General features: G+C 43.8%; 2 non-coding genes across 2 annotated transcripts; both read left to right on the top strand.

The window, feature by feature from the left end:
- The first annotated feature begins 953 nt into the window (after positions 1 to 953).
- On the top strand, positions 954 to 1,025 carry Trnac-gca (transfer RNA cysteine (anticodon GCA)). Its single transcript has one exon. It is a non-coding gene; the product is annotated as a tRNA-Cys (tRNA).
- A 1,952-nt stretch (positions 1,026 to 2,977) lies between these two features.
- Positions 2,978 to 3,049, top strand: Trnac-gca (transfer RNA cysteine (anticodon GCA)). The gene has a single exon. It is a non-coding gene; the product is annotated as a tRNA-Cys (tRNA).
- The last annotated feature ends 9,897 nt before the right edge of the window (positions 3,050 to 12,946 follow it).

Below are 12,946 nucleotides of genomic sequence, written 5' to 3' on the forward strand. Positions count from 1 at the left end.
TTCGGGCTCGGCTGAGGGCGCGTTATCGCTGCTGGTCAGTCAACACCGGATGAGCCGTTTTAGCTGCTCGACTGGCGAACCGTCAGATAGGACACTCCACCCTTTCAGACGCCACCTATGAAGAACTGTCCGTATGAATGCGTCAAATCGATACGACGTTATTTCAAGGAACTCGATGTTCTACTGCAACAAAACTAATGTCTTAACACGCTAATTTATGCCTGTTATAGTAATTAATTCTAATCAAACTGTAATTAAACATCTCTTTATTCTGGAGGCACCCGTGCTCTGTTTTTGGACAAATCGAATCAAAACTTGAATACATCTTATAGCGGAACGAATCAGGGACACTAAAATTTGCGCACAGGACACGACCACTATGATACGTATAGTGCTCTTTCGTAGCCCCTAGTCGACACAACTAGTGCTGTTCACACAAGAATTGTTAGCGGTACCACACACACACACACACACACACACACACACACACACATAATTATATATATATATATATATATATATTAGATATAATATATATATATATATATAGATATATATATATATATATATATATATATATATATATATATATATAATATATGCACGTGTGTGTGCGTGTGTGTGTGTCATGTTAATTTTTCTGCCTTTTAAAAACCGTGAGTTATCTGCAACCATGTGACGTACATATCGTATTCCCGTATTCCATGCATTGCCTGGCGCAATTCGGTGATTTCCAGAATTCTTGAAAACTCCAATATAGCTATCTTATCAATATAGGCCTACAAGTTAAGCAATGCCCGCAAAAAAAAAAAAAAAAAAAAATTCATAGTGTGCAGGCGCCCAGAGAGCAAGCGCCAGAAAGGATGTTCTCGATCGACGCACTTTTCTCTGTGTATTTTCGTGCTTCGCTAATTGCTTCCTCTGCTCGCTGTGGATTGGCGCGTACAAAGCGCGGGGGTATAGCTCAGTGGTAGAGCATTCGACTGCAGATCGAGAGGTCCCCGGTTCAAACCCGGGTGTCCCCTTTTTTTTCTTTCTTTCTTTCTTAATGTTTTCTTTCTTGTTTAATGTTATTTCTTGTATGAGTTACTCAACACTCGATTGCCCGTAACAACGAAGAAGTACCGAGAACGAATACATTCGCCGATACTAATTTCCACGTACCGACATGTCACTAAACAATCCGCGTCGCTCAACGTTTCGAGCCACGAATACAGCTTAATTCGGCCGACAGATATGCGTAGCAGCACGAACTGATATCAAGTGGTTATTGTACAATGTATAGAAATATCGCTTTATATGAAAGCGGACGTTATAATCGTGAACTACAACGTTCAGTGCCTGCTCTGTCGGGAGTCGTGTCGCCATCTAGCGGCGGCTACCGGAAACAGCCCAGGTATCCAAAGCGCGGGGGCTTTCGAAAGCGTGTGGGTGCCATTTTTCAGAAATTGCTGCCTGTTTTTACACTACAGCACGCATGCACTTTCAGGAGTTATATAACTTATATATGTAGATATAAAAAAAACAGCAAAGAGAAAAAAGAGACTATAGCGTTAGAGATTATGCCTATAAACGTGATTGAACTGCGTCACTACAGTACGTGCATGGTCCTTTGACGAAAAAGAAGCTTTTTTCCTCTTAGATGTCTTGTTTTTCATATAAATAAATAAATTGAGTGGTCTTGCTTGCGAAAACCAGGATATCATTTTGAGGCGCGTCTGGAGCGGAGGCTCCGGAATAATCCTGATCACGTGCGCTTCCTTAACGCGCACGGAAATCTGTCACGTGCGAGGGCTTCTTTTTTCTTTTTTTTTTCTTCCTATAGCCATGGCTGAAGTGCGGCCGCCAAGACCGGGAATCGAACCCGCGTCCCTTAGCTCAAAAGCGCGACAGCTTGGTCACTTGGCCAACATGCGGCTTTTATAATTTTGTAACATCACTTGACGTGTCCAGAACACTGCCATCCACTTTTAAAAAGGATGTCTTTTTTTCTTGGTGGGGACAATACTGGCCATTGGCATAGTCAGGGATGGGGGGCTGAGGAGGGCTCTACGCGTTTTCTATGCTTAAAAAAAATGAGGGCCCTGCATCGATTGGATATTCTTGTCTTGTTTGATATATTACCTGGAACAATTCGCTCACTGTCGGGACCCCTAAAAACTCTAGCATAATAAAGCCGTTTCGATAGATTCAAGTCGCAACTGGAGGCTTTCAATTAAAAGTTGGAGCTGTCCCTGATATAACCGTTTCAGACGCTTGTCTGTAGAACTTGCCTGTAGATACGTCAATTTGACGCAACGCTATTAGAAGGCACTCGGTATTCTTCCTTAATAAAAATAATGTCATAATAATTTGATTTATGCGTGTTTTAATAATTAAATCTAATTGCACTGTAATTAAACATCTATTTATCCTGAAGTCGTTCATGCTCTCTTTTTGCATAAATAGAATCAAATCTCAGGCTTGAAATACAGTGCAAATTCGTTTTCGGTTGTGTTCATTTCGAGCAAAGAAAAATTATTCTTTTTTTCGTGGCTCGCCGGAGGCGGCACTTCGAACATAGTAGTGCCTTCAGCAAAGCGTCTATGTTCAACACAGCACTGCAAAATGAAGGTAAATTAAGAAAATTTATTATGCGGGATGTTCAAATTAATCAAAAGTTCAATGTCTCTTGCGCTTTCTTAGCAATTAGTCGACACAACTAGCGAAAACCATTGGTGCACACGACTGTGTACAAAGTGTCTCAAAGGGTTAACGGAAAAGCCCCACTCTACATCTTTCGGTGGCAGTCCGATGCCTACTGTAGGCATCGGACTATTACAAAGTAAACTTGCCGTGAAGTACGCTGTATGTAGGATTCCAAAGAGCAAGGACTAGAGAGGATGTTCTTGTTCAACGCACACTTGTCTTTGTGTGTCGTAGTGCTTCGCTAATTGCTCCCTGTTCTCACTGCGGATTAGTGCGGACGAGTCACCGCGGGGGTATAGCTCAGTGGTAGAGCATTCGACTGCAGATCGAGAGGTCCCCGGTTCAAACCCGGGTGCCCCCTCAGCGTTTCTTTTTGTTTTCTTGCCTTTTAATTATTTTTTTTGGCACTCAATCTTCTTCATCTGCCGAAGTGAATTAACCAAGAAAATGAGGTACATAGCATTCGCTCTCACTTTCCGCGTGCGACACACCGTGTTTACGAAGCCCAATAATTCGATCGTATTTCAATCCACGAGACCAACATTGGTTTCCCAGGTAGGATTGTTGATGTGTGAAGAGTATACTAAATTGCAGTCGATACTCGTGTGAACCGTTTATTGTTTGAAGCCGAACGTGGCAATACACCAGCGATAGAACGCGGCTGCCGTAAATGTCGGCCTGCTTGTTCTTTCCGCACTGCTTCCGCCATCTGTCGGAGATTGCTTGAAACTATCGCAGAGAGCGCGGACTTTAAAGGGACACTAAAGACAAATAACAGATTATGTCAGAGTGAGGTGAATGTGCGAGGATGTCTAAAACGTCAATATTATCCACAGCAGTGCTCCACTAATTGAGAAGTTAAGGTAAATGTAGGACACGATGTCCGCCACGAGTGGGGCATTTCATAAATGCTCCCGATGACGTCAAGAGTCCCAAGTACAATTAACCACTAGTAATCAAATTAGTTGCCATAAAAAAAAGAACCTTCCGGCCATCACAAGACGTAACAAAATGCTTCTTGTTCGTTTCTGTTTGATCTTGGAGTTACCATGGGGAGCGGCGTGAGTGGTTCAAACGCTTCGCTTTCGTCGAGTTGCGCTTCGCTCACGCGGTCGCGTCTCAGTGGCAGTTTTGGTATCGCGTACTGCTGCGTGTGCTTGGCTCTCGCTATTTTCGCACTGTTGATACTCTACTTCTGCTGCTGGCCAAGCTAAGCGCCGTTGCAGTGAACTATACAGTTTCGGAGTGGCCCGTGGCTGCGTCTTGGCAAGATTGATGGCCGCTGTTGCGCAAAAAAACTATAGCGTCAGCGGCCGGGTAGTAAAGACGGGCAACGTTGGGCACGGCAACTGTTAACGTCAGAAGGCCCGTTAAGGCGGGTGATTTGAAGTGCGCTAACGCCGTGCGGACCATTGAAACGTGATTTTTTTGTTCAAAATAAGCATTTCCTTGGCACAAAACAAGCACTACGAGGTTTTTGAAACGCTATTTCAACACTCAACGTCGACTTAATATTTGTCTTCAGTGGCACTTTAAAGACGAATATCGGCGGGTCTTTGTTTTTTGTTTCTTTTTCTAACCAAACACGTTTTCTGAGCGTGTACCCGACTGTAGTAGCAACTCATTTCGTACGTCTTATCCGAACTGCATCGATCCACACATGTCGTTTTGTACAATCCAACGTGGCATCATGTCGGAGCCTCAGGAGCAACAAATATTCCTGACAAAACCCCGCCTCAATTAGTTAGGGTTAAATAGAGCGCGTTCTTTTGCCAGTGCGCGTCATATCAGCATGATTTTGCCCTGCGTGCTCAAGTTGAGAACCAAACCATATTTGGCCATCGCATGTGGGAAACAGTTCTCTCGAGTTACCACTGGGCAAACGCATTCCACTTTGTGACCTCTTATACGCATTTCGCTTGCACGTAACTGTGCATACAACCGGAAAAGCAATTAGCGATTAAAGAGCCACGTTTTACTTGTTGTGTATAATAGTTACAGTTTAGTTCACTTCCGATGATTCTCAACAAAATCGCGAAACTGGACGAAATTAAGCTTCAGTCATTTATAATGGGTACCCTTGGAAACATGATTTCTCTTTCTTCGCTGTCCTGTTCCGCTTTGAACTTCTCCAAAAAGCATTTCTGAAAAAAAGAAGAGGTTATTTTTCGTGACTTGCGTCGCCTCTGCGGGCATGCAACACAACCTAGTAGTACCAAGGAATGATGAAAAAAAAAAGCTATGAAATAATCTAACAAGTGAGGAAATACTATCATCACGGAATGGACAAACGTTAGGTCATAATTAGCAGGGCAACCCTGATTGCCGCACGAAGAGATGATGAGTGATGAGGATATCTTGTGTCTCAAACGTAAGTGAGATTGTATACTATCTTACACACACACACACACATATATATATATATATATATATATATATATATATATATATATATATATATATATATATATAGGAGATTTTTCGGCACTGTTGTCTAGCGCCGGCTACTCCTTTTCACAGATGATACACTCTTAAAAAAAAGAGAGTCAAAAGGGAGTCACGTCTGCTTGACTCTCTTTGTGGCAGCCGATGACCACCTTTTTTTCTAAGGGGAGTCACAATGCTCTGGTCGACGCTCCTGAATGAAATAGATGACTCCCTTGCTCCAAGGGAGTCAGTGATGGTTCTGCATATACAGGGTGGGTTTTTTAAAAAAAGAAAGCTTCACTGGCTGCGACCAAGATACAGTTCGCTGCTTTGGCTTGTGGTATACCGAAAAATTTTGGTTGAGAATATATAACATGGATTCGTAAAATGTGGAATTACGCACGTATTGTGTTATGGCTTCAGTTACGATATTGCTGAAACGGCGCTTCGAAAACGTCTACAAGTAAACAGGGTTCTTAAAAAATCTTGCCCCAAAGCGAAACATTCAGAGTTATGACAACGTTTAACAATGGCAGCGCTGACAAATTTGCGAATCTTCGCACGTTTGCAAGCGAGGTTTGTAGATTCCTACGACAGCATGTATGGCAGAAAACATACATTTATTAGTGAAATGGACGTGCATGGTGTTGAACGCACTGGCGATCGGGAACACATCTAACTCGACGGCCGTAAAAACATGTGCCGCAAAGCTGGCATGATAACCGCGCAGACCGGTTATCAAGGCGACGCTTTACCGCGTCTCCTAAGGAGCGACAATACTACCAGAATTATAGCTCGCGTGGTCATCATTTCTGCCCGCCACAGCTAAACTATATCTTCACGATAATCCGCGCGGGCCACCAAATCGCTCAGCAAACGTTGAGCACAGCTAGGCACGCACACAAGGCCTCACCGCACTCTCCCTAGCCCCTAGAGCAGGGGATGCACGTTCACCTGCGCCCCCTCCCACCGTACAGCCCTTACAGACACACACAGGGCACGCTTCGCCTCCTCCACCCTGATATTATTCAATAGAGCTTTAACTATGCATGGATGTGTGTTCTATAGCACCAAAACAAAACCGAAACCATTTAGGCGTTCGTGGAGGCTACTTTAATCCAAAGCCGAAGCCATCAATACGAGACAGCCATTTTGGCCTGGCGTCGTGAGACGGCATTGTTCGTGATCCGTCTCGTTGTGGTCGTTCTTTAGTCCGCCAGAATAATCTGTGTCGTCAGGCGTGATTGCAAGTGATTGTTTTGCGTGACTTTCTTCGTGCTATGCATTCGTGGCGTAGTATCGTATCGTCGGCTCGCTCTTGCCGTGTCTGGCTGATCGTTTTGCGTGACTTTCCTTCCGTGCTATGCATTCGTGGCGTAGTATCGTGTCGTCGGCTCACGCTTGCCGTGACTGGCTGAAGCAGTGTCACTCAGTGTTTGGGAAAAGCAGCCTCCGGACGGAGAAGTCCCTGCAGTAAGCTTCGTTTCGTCGTGAACTTGCCTGAGCAGAATGGCAGCGCATGACGGATCCCAGTGGCACCGACAGACGAAGCCTGTGGACGACGCTCCTACGGTCGTTATAGATTTCAGGTGAGTTCTGCCGGCTTCTGCCTACAACTCTTTTATTCGCTTCACACGTAGCTTTGCCACTTGTCTTTCTGATGTTCCAGTTGCACGGATTTTGCTATCGTGTTTCAATGGCTTGGCAACGACGAAAACCGCACTGGACTATCCAGTAGCGGGTAAAACGGAGTGGTGCGCGCCAATATCGTGTTTCCTTATTCCATACATGCCAGAAAAACATGAAATTGCGAGTTGAAATCTCGGTTGCAAGTCGAGTGTGGTGACACGTAGAGCAACGTTGCACCGATATATATTTGAAGGGTAAGTAAGATCAGCTGATCAAAATCAATCTAATGCACCCGGCCCGAACATGCCTGATATCCAGATCATGATTTTGGCTCGTGAAACTCTAGAATTTAGTGTTTCTTTCCTTTGCTACTCAGACGTTGAAACACGTTTAATACGTATTTATTCGCTGCATATTCGAACTTCTCGCCGTGTTTGCTTGTTTGTTTGTTTGTGTGTGTGTGTATGTGCGCGCGTCCGTGCGTGCGTGCGTGCGTAACTGCTATAAAACTTTGATGCAATAGCTTTTGTAGCACGGTTTCATTTAATTGAAACAGTGGTGACTTGATCTTATGATGCTAAAAAATATCATGCAACAAAGGTAAATGTGAGTTCACTTCAAAGTTGTAGTTTTTTTTTTTTTCCACAAACTGCATACGAGCATAACCTCATCCTCCTGTGATACTTGCTTTGTCTAATGTGGTGTGGTGCTAGTACCTAATAGTAAACACAACACCAGCTAGTAATAATGGCAGTAAACATACTGCTCAAACGCTGTGTTTCGTGGATATTGGATGCCTTTGTTATACCAGCCGTGGTTCAGTTCGTTATTATTTTCAACACAAAGATACAGTCTACAGTGATGTTGTGGGCAGTGGACAAAAATCCCTTAAAATGGACTTGGAAGCGTTACGCTGCGAAGCCCAAGGACGCGGGTTCTATTCCTGACCCTGGCAGCTGCATTTAGAAGGGGGCGAGATACAGAAACTCCCATGCCCTCTAATTTGTGCACGTTGAAGAACTCCAGGTAGTTGAAATTAATCCGTGATCTCCCACTATGTAGCACCGCTTAATCGCATTGTGCTTTTCGCTCATAAATCTCTAGCAATTATTGCTTCGTCATTATACCTCGAAACACTCGCTGTATCCTATTTGAATTCTATTCGCCATAGTCTGCAATGAATATTTAGCACTTTTTACAGCAGGGTACCTCATTTGACATTCTTTTACAATGCACCTTAATTGTCCCAATTTCGTGCCATAATCAGCTGTTGTTTTTAATATGTATATAAGTCACTTCAGCACTGTTCCTTTTTGTTTGACCGCTTCTCATCACCTCGATTGTTTGAGGTTTGAGGTGATGTTTGTGCTGCACAGTTTGCCCGAGTTTGCTCCCAACCCTCTATACTGGTCAACGCTGGCTGGTGGGTTGTCCTTCCAGACAAACGGAAAAACGAGACCTTTGCCTGTTGATATAGATCTGAAGAAAAAATGGCACATTAGGCCTTTAGAATAGCTGCACCTTCGTGCAGCTGTTCTGAAGCCAGGCACTAGAAGGGCACGCTCACAATGATGCGACAGAAAGAAGGCAGTGAAGGCAAGCCTAGTCTTGTCGTACATTCGCCATATTTCGTGTAGCTGTATACACATTTTGCCGTTTTCTTCGTTAAACTAATAATAACATTTGGCGTTTAACATCCCAAAACCACGATATGATTGAGAGACGCCATAGTAGAGGGCTCTGGAAATTTCGACTACCTGGGGTTCTTTAACGTGCAGCTAAATCTAAGTACACGGGCCTCAAACATTTTCGCCTCCAACGAAAATGCAGCCGCCGAGGCCGGGACTCGATCCCGCGACCTACAGGTCTTCGTTAAAATACTGCTAGTCTAGTGGTTATGGTGCTCTACTGCTGACCCGCAGGTTGCGGGATCGAATCCTGGCCGCCGCGGCCGCATTTTCGATGGAGGCGAAAATGGTTTAGACCCGTGTGCTTAGATTTAGGTGCACGTTAAAGAACTCCAGGTGGTCGAAACTTCCGAAGCCCTCCACTACGGCGTCTCTCATAATCTTATCGTGGTTTTGGGACGTCAAACCCCAACAATTATTATTATTATTAAAATACTGCTGCCATGCTATACAGGGTGATTTTTTTTCAGACAGTACATATCTTTTATAAAAAAACTCTATGACAGTCACGCTCCAGTAGTACTCTAGTTCGAGGCGGAAATATTCTGCCGCAACAAAAAATGCGTTGACGGGACTAATTAACAAAAACCCGTTAACTAATTTTTATTTATTGACTTGAGGGCAGTTGTTTATATTAGAAATTTGTAGTGCGTGCCGCTTTATGGTATACCCATTTTTCAGAAATCATGAAAGTTTTACGTAACTCGAGATATTTATTGTGAAATTTTAAGGGCTAAATCAAAACTGATCGTGTCCGGCACACAGAAAACGCGGTTTTTCTGTTACGTCAGACCGGAGCTGCCCGCGACAAGGGAGTGACGAAATTTGAATGAAGGCGCGTCGTGGTCGTACCTTTTCGTGAAAACTGGCAAGTCATCTAACTTGCGTCAGCGGATTGCCTTACCTTTGCATGTGGCGTTTGGTGCTCATTTGTTTCTTTCGAGATGCGCGCATCCGAAACGGCAGTAATATCAACCTTTTCTTTCTGTGTTTACAGATAAGTACCACACATCGCACCCAAATAATAAGCTGTTTACTTCTGTATTTCTGAATGCTTGCAGATTTTCCTGATCACATTCTGCTTCGGCCCACCTTCATTGAACTATCATCACCTTCTTTTCACGTGTAGCTCCGAGCTTACGTAACAGAGAAGCGACGTTTCCTGCACGTCAGGCGCTATCAGTTTCGATTTCGTCCTTGAAATTCAAGGATGAATATCACGAATTACGTGTAACTTTCGCGATTAAAAAAAATGTGTATGCCATAAATTGGCACGCGATACAACTTTCTAATATAGACAACTACCTCCAGGTCAGGAATTAAAAGTTAATTAATGAGTTTTTGTTAATTAATCTCTTCATTGCCATTTTAGTTGCAGCAAACTATTTCCTTCTTGACATAGAGTGTGTGCGCGAAAACATCTTGAGCATGACTATTATACAATTTTGATAAGAAATATGCGTTCTCTAAAAAAAACGTCCTTCTAATTGTACGGAGGTCATGCAGCGGAAACAGTTGCAGCTGGCTAAGGGAGTAACAGACCCTCAAAGTACAGCAAAGTTAATGAGTATCCCTGGTTTTGTTCATTGCCATGACACTTCATGGAATCTGGTGTGTGAGCGCTGCCCTTGTCAGATTAAAAGGTGATCGATCTGTCTGTCATCATGTGTTTATTTTTGTGCACTTGACTATTTCAGGTTGCTTCAAGACTGCACATTGAAGCTCTACAGCTGCATTTGACCAGGAAGCCTCCTTGGAAACTTCGTGTCTCGAGGTAGTCAAGACGTGTCCAAGAATTCGGAATAGCCACGCTTAAGGTCTGGCCGTGAGTGGTCTCGAATCAGTGCAACCTGCTGTCCTTTTCGCCAGAATGCCACCTGACCCTGACATGGTCTGGGAATACGACACTGCCAAGCTCATGCACGCAAGCTGTGTCACCTATTGGGGTCCTGCATCTCAGATGACTACATGAGAATGCTGTACTGCATGAGAACTACACATGTGGTATGTTTTGCGCTGTATGCCACATAAAATGTGTAATGGATGTCGCAAAGAAGTGCTTGATGGCTGGCCATTGATTCCTATTCATAAAAACTGACTGCTGGCTATGCTAATGTTTATGCCAGGTCTAGTGTATTGCCGCATTTGACAGTAATGAACGATGTTAGCGAAACTATTGCTTTTCATATCTCACTCATTCTGACAGTAATGTGTCTCGCTGTATTTCTGGACGGTGTTTCTGTATTTCAGTTCTGTACAGAACTCTCCATACCACCGCTAAATATATGTATTTATATGTATCATACCTTATATATATAAGGTACTTGACACACGACGTACGTTTTAGCATTAGCATAGTGCTAAAACGTACGTCGTGTGTCAAATGCCTTCCTACAGTATCAGGACCTTCGTGATCTTTCTGTAGCTCTTATATTTAAGGGTCATTCCATGCCAAGTGTCCCAGACGTGGCGCTCGCACATCGCAGCTTTTGCTGATAAAATTTGTGCCTTTTTCCTGTGCCACATGGAGTATTGTGGCAAAACATTCTTGCTCGAAAAAATTTTTGACGGTCCTGGCACCCCCTCGAATTTCGCTTCTATTTATTAAACTGTACCTAATAGAAAAATGTGTATAAAATCTACTTTTGTCTGTTGAGCTTCTAAAGTGCGCTTGCGCTATCGCAGAGGTTCTGTTTAGTTGTCCCATTCATTATTTCCGAATTTTTGTGTTTCACTACCAGCTACGTAGCTTCAAAAACTACAAAAATCTTCAAAGTTCGTGAATCTTTCTTGAGCTATCTGGAACTCACCCTAACCAATATTAATAATAGCCTGATTTCCAGGAAAGTGTATTTTAGTACAGAAATGTTTAGGGGTAAAATAGACTTCAGATCTTTCCGAAAAAAAATTGTGAAATTAGAGAGAATGTACGATTTGTTGCATGTTTGACCATATTTTTCATACTGATGCGGTCAAAGTAAAAATCCTCGTCATGCGGCGTTTGATAAAAGACTTCATCGTTAAGTAATGAAAAAAGTCTTATCAAATCATTTTTTTCTTTTAAGGAAGAAAATAATTTTTGAATTTGGCCCTCCGAACGCGCAGTGCATTTCATTTTGTTGCCACTTCGCCGCAAAGCACGTGGTAGCCCTTGCAGCTGACACTCGTCACAGGCAACGGCCAGATGCGAGATGTATGTCAGTGGCTCGTGAGTGGTCGCAAGTCTTGTCACGTTGATGTCAGGGCGACGAGTAATGAATTCGCGTTACAATGTGAGCTTGCTTGGCGGGCCCAATGGGAAGTATGGACGCCCGAGAGCAGCCTATGGCGTCGTTGGCACATTGTGCTAGAGGCCGTCTGTACAACATGTATACCCTGAGAAAGAAGTGTGTACAGTGTGCATTATTTCTTTCAGTATGTGTATGCTAGTTGTGCAGACGTCCCTCTAGGACATTGTGCCAACGACTCCACATGCTGCTCTCGGGCGTCCATATTTCCCATTGGGCCCGCCTAGCAAATGCTCATTGTAACGCAAATTCATTACTCGTCGCCCTGACAGCGCGACAAGACTTTCGACCAAGGAGGTTAAAATAAAATTTGCTGGAGTGGAGGAGGCGCCCCTCAGCTGAAGCCGCGTGCCGCCATCTTGCCATAGGCAGAAAGCGCGCCCTCCGCAACAGATGCTGCAGCGGCCGCATAAATGTTCTAGCTGTTCTCTGGCGTGGTGGCGTCCGGACGTTGTTGGATACATTGTGCGTTGCGTACGGCTGTATAAATCGAGCGAAAAGATACTCTGGGATGAAGTTTCAGTTGTAAGCAGAACATTTCGAGCTCGATGAAAACTTCTCTATATGCCTGAACACATGCTGACAGCCCGCTCTATATGCCGAAACACATGCTGACAGCCCGCAGTCTGTCTCTAATTTCACATCTGACGGTCATTCTTTTTTCCTAACCGGTTTCGTAAGGACTCAAATGTTCGAAGCACGTCGGAGCAGGCTGTTTGACGGGAAGTCTGGAAGCCAAAAGACGGCGATCTCATATGTTAGAGGCACTTTTCGCCAAATTGTTTCGACCGGACTAGGCTGCGACCTGGGAGTTCTTCGACTAGCTGTGCTTGACACATTTGTAAAACACTTGAAAAACCCAGTGATACACATTCTTGCGCTTGTTGATACCACTGGTGCGGAGCGCGAATAGGAAAATAACGCACCGCTTGCTATTCATTGAAATTATATAAATAGGCGATATTTCGTTATCGGTTGCCCTGTTCATGCTATAAAGGGTAGCTCGCAACTACGAGGTTATGTAACGTCACTTAGGCAATATACAAGGACCTGTTTTTTCTTACATTCGTGCATTTTTTCGTTATATTTGTATTTGCTTTATGCAGTGCAGCGAGTAAAACCAGCAGGTCTGAACTGTGCAGTGCTCTTTCCAGCTGCAAATAAAGCGACCTAACCGATCGCCCAGGGGTACTCCGGCTGTTAGATGCGTTCAAATTGAAAAAAGTT

This window comes from Rhipicephalus sanguineus, unplaced genomic scaffold (assembly GCF_013339695.2).
Source record: "Rhipicephalus sanguineus isolate Rsan-2018 unplaced genomic scaffold, BIME_Rsan_1.4 Seq6598, whole genome shotgun sequence".
NCBI lineage: Eukaryota > Metazoa > Arthropoda > Arachnida > Ixodida > Ixodidae > Rhipicephalus > Rhipicephalus sanguineus.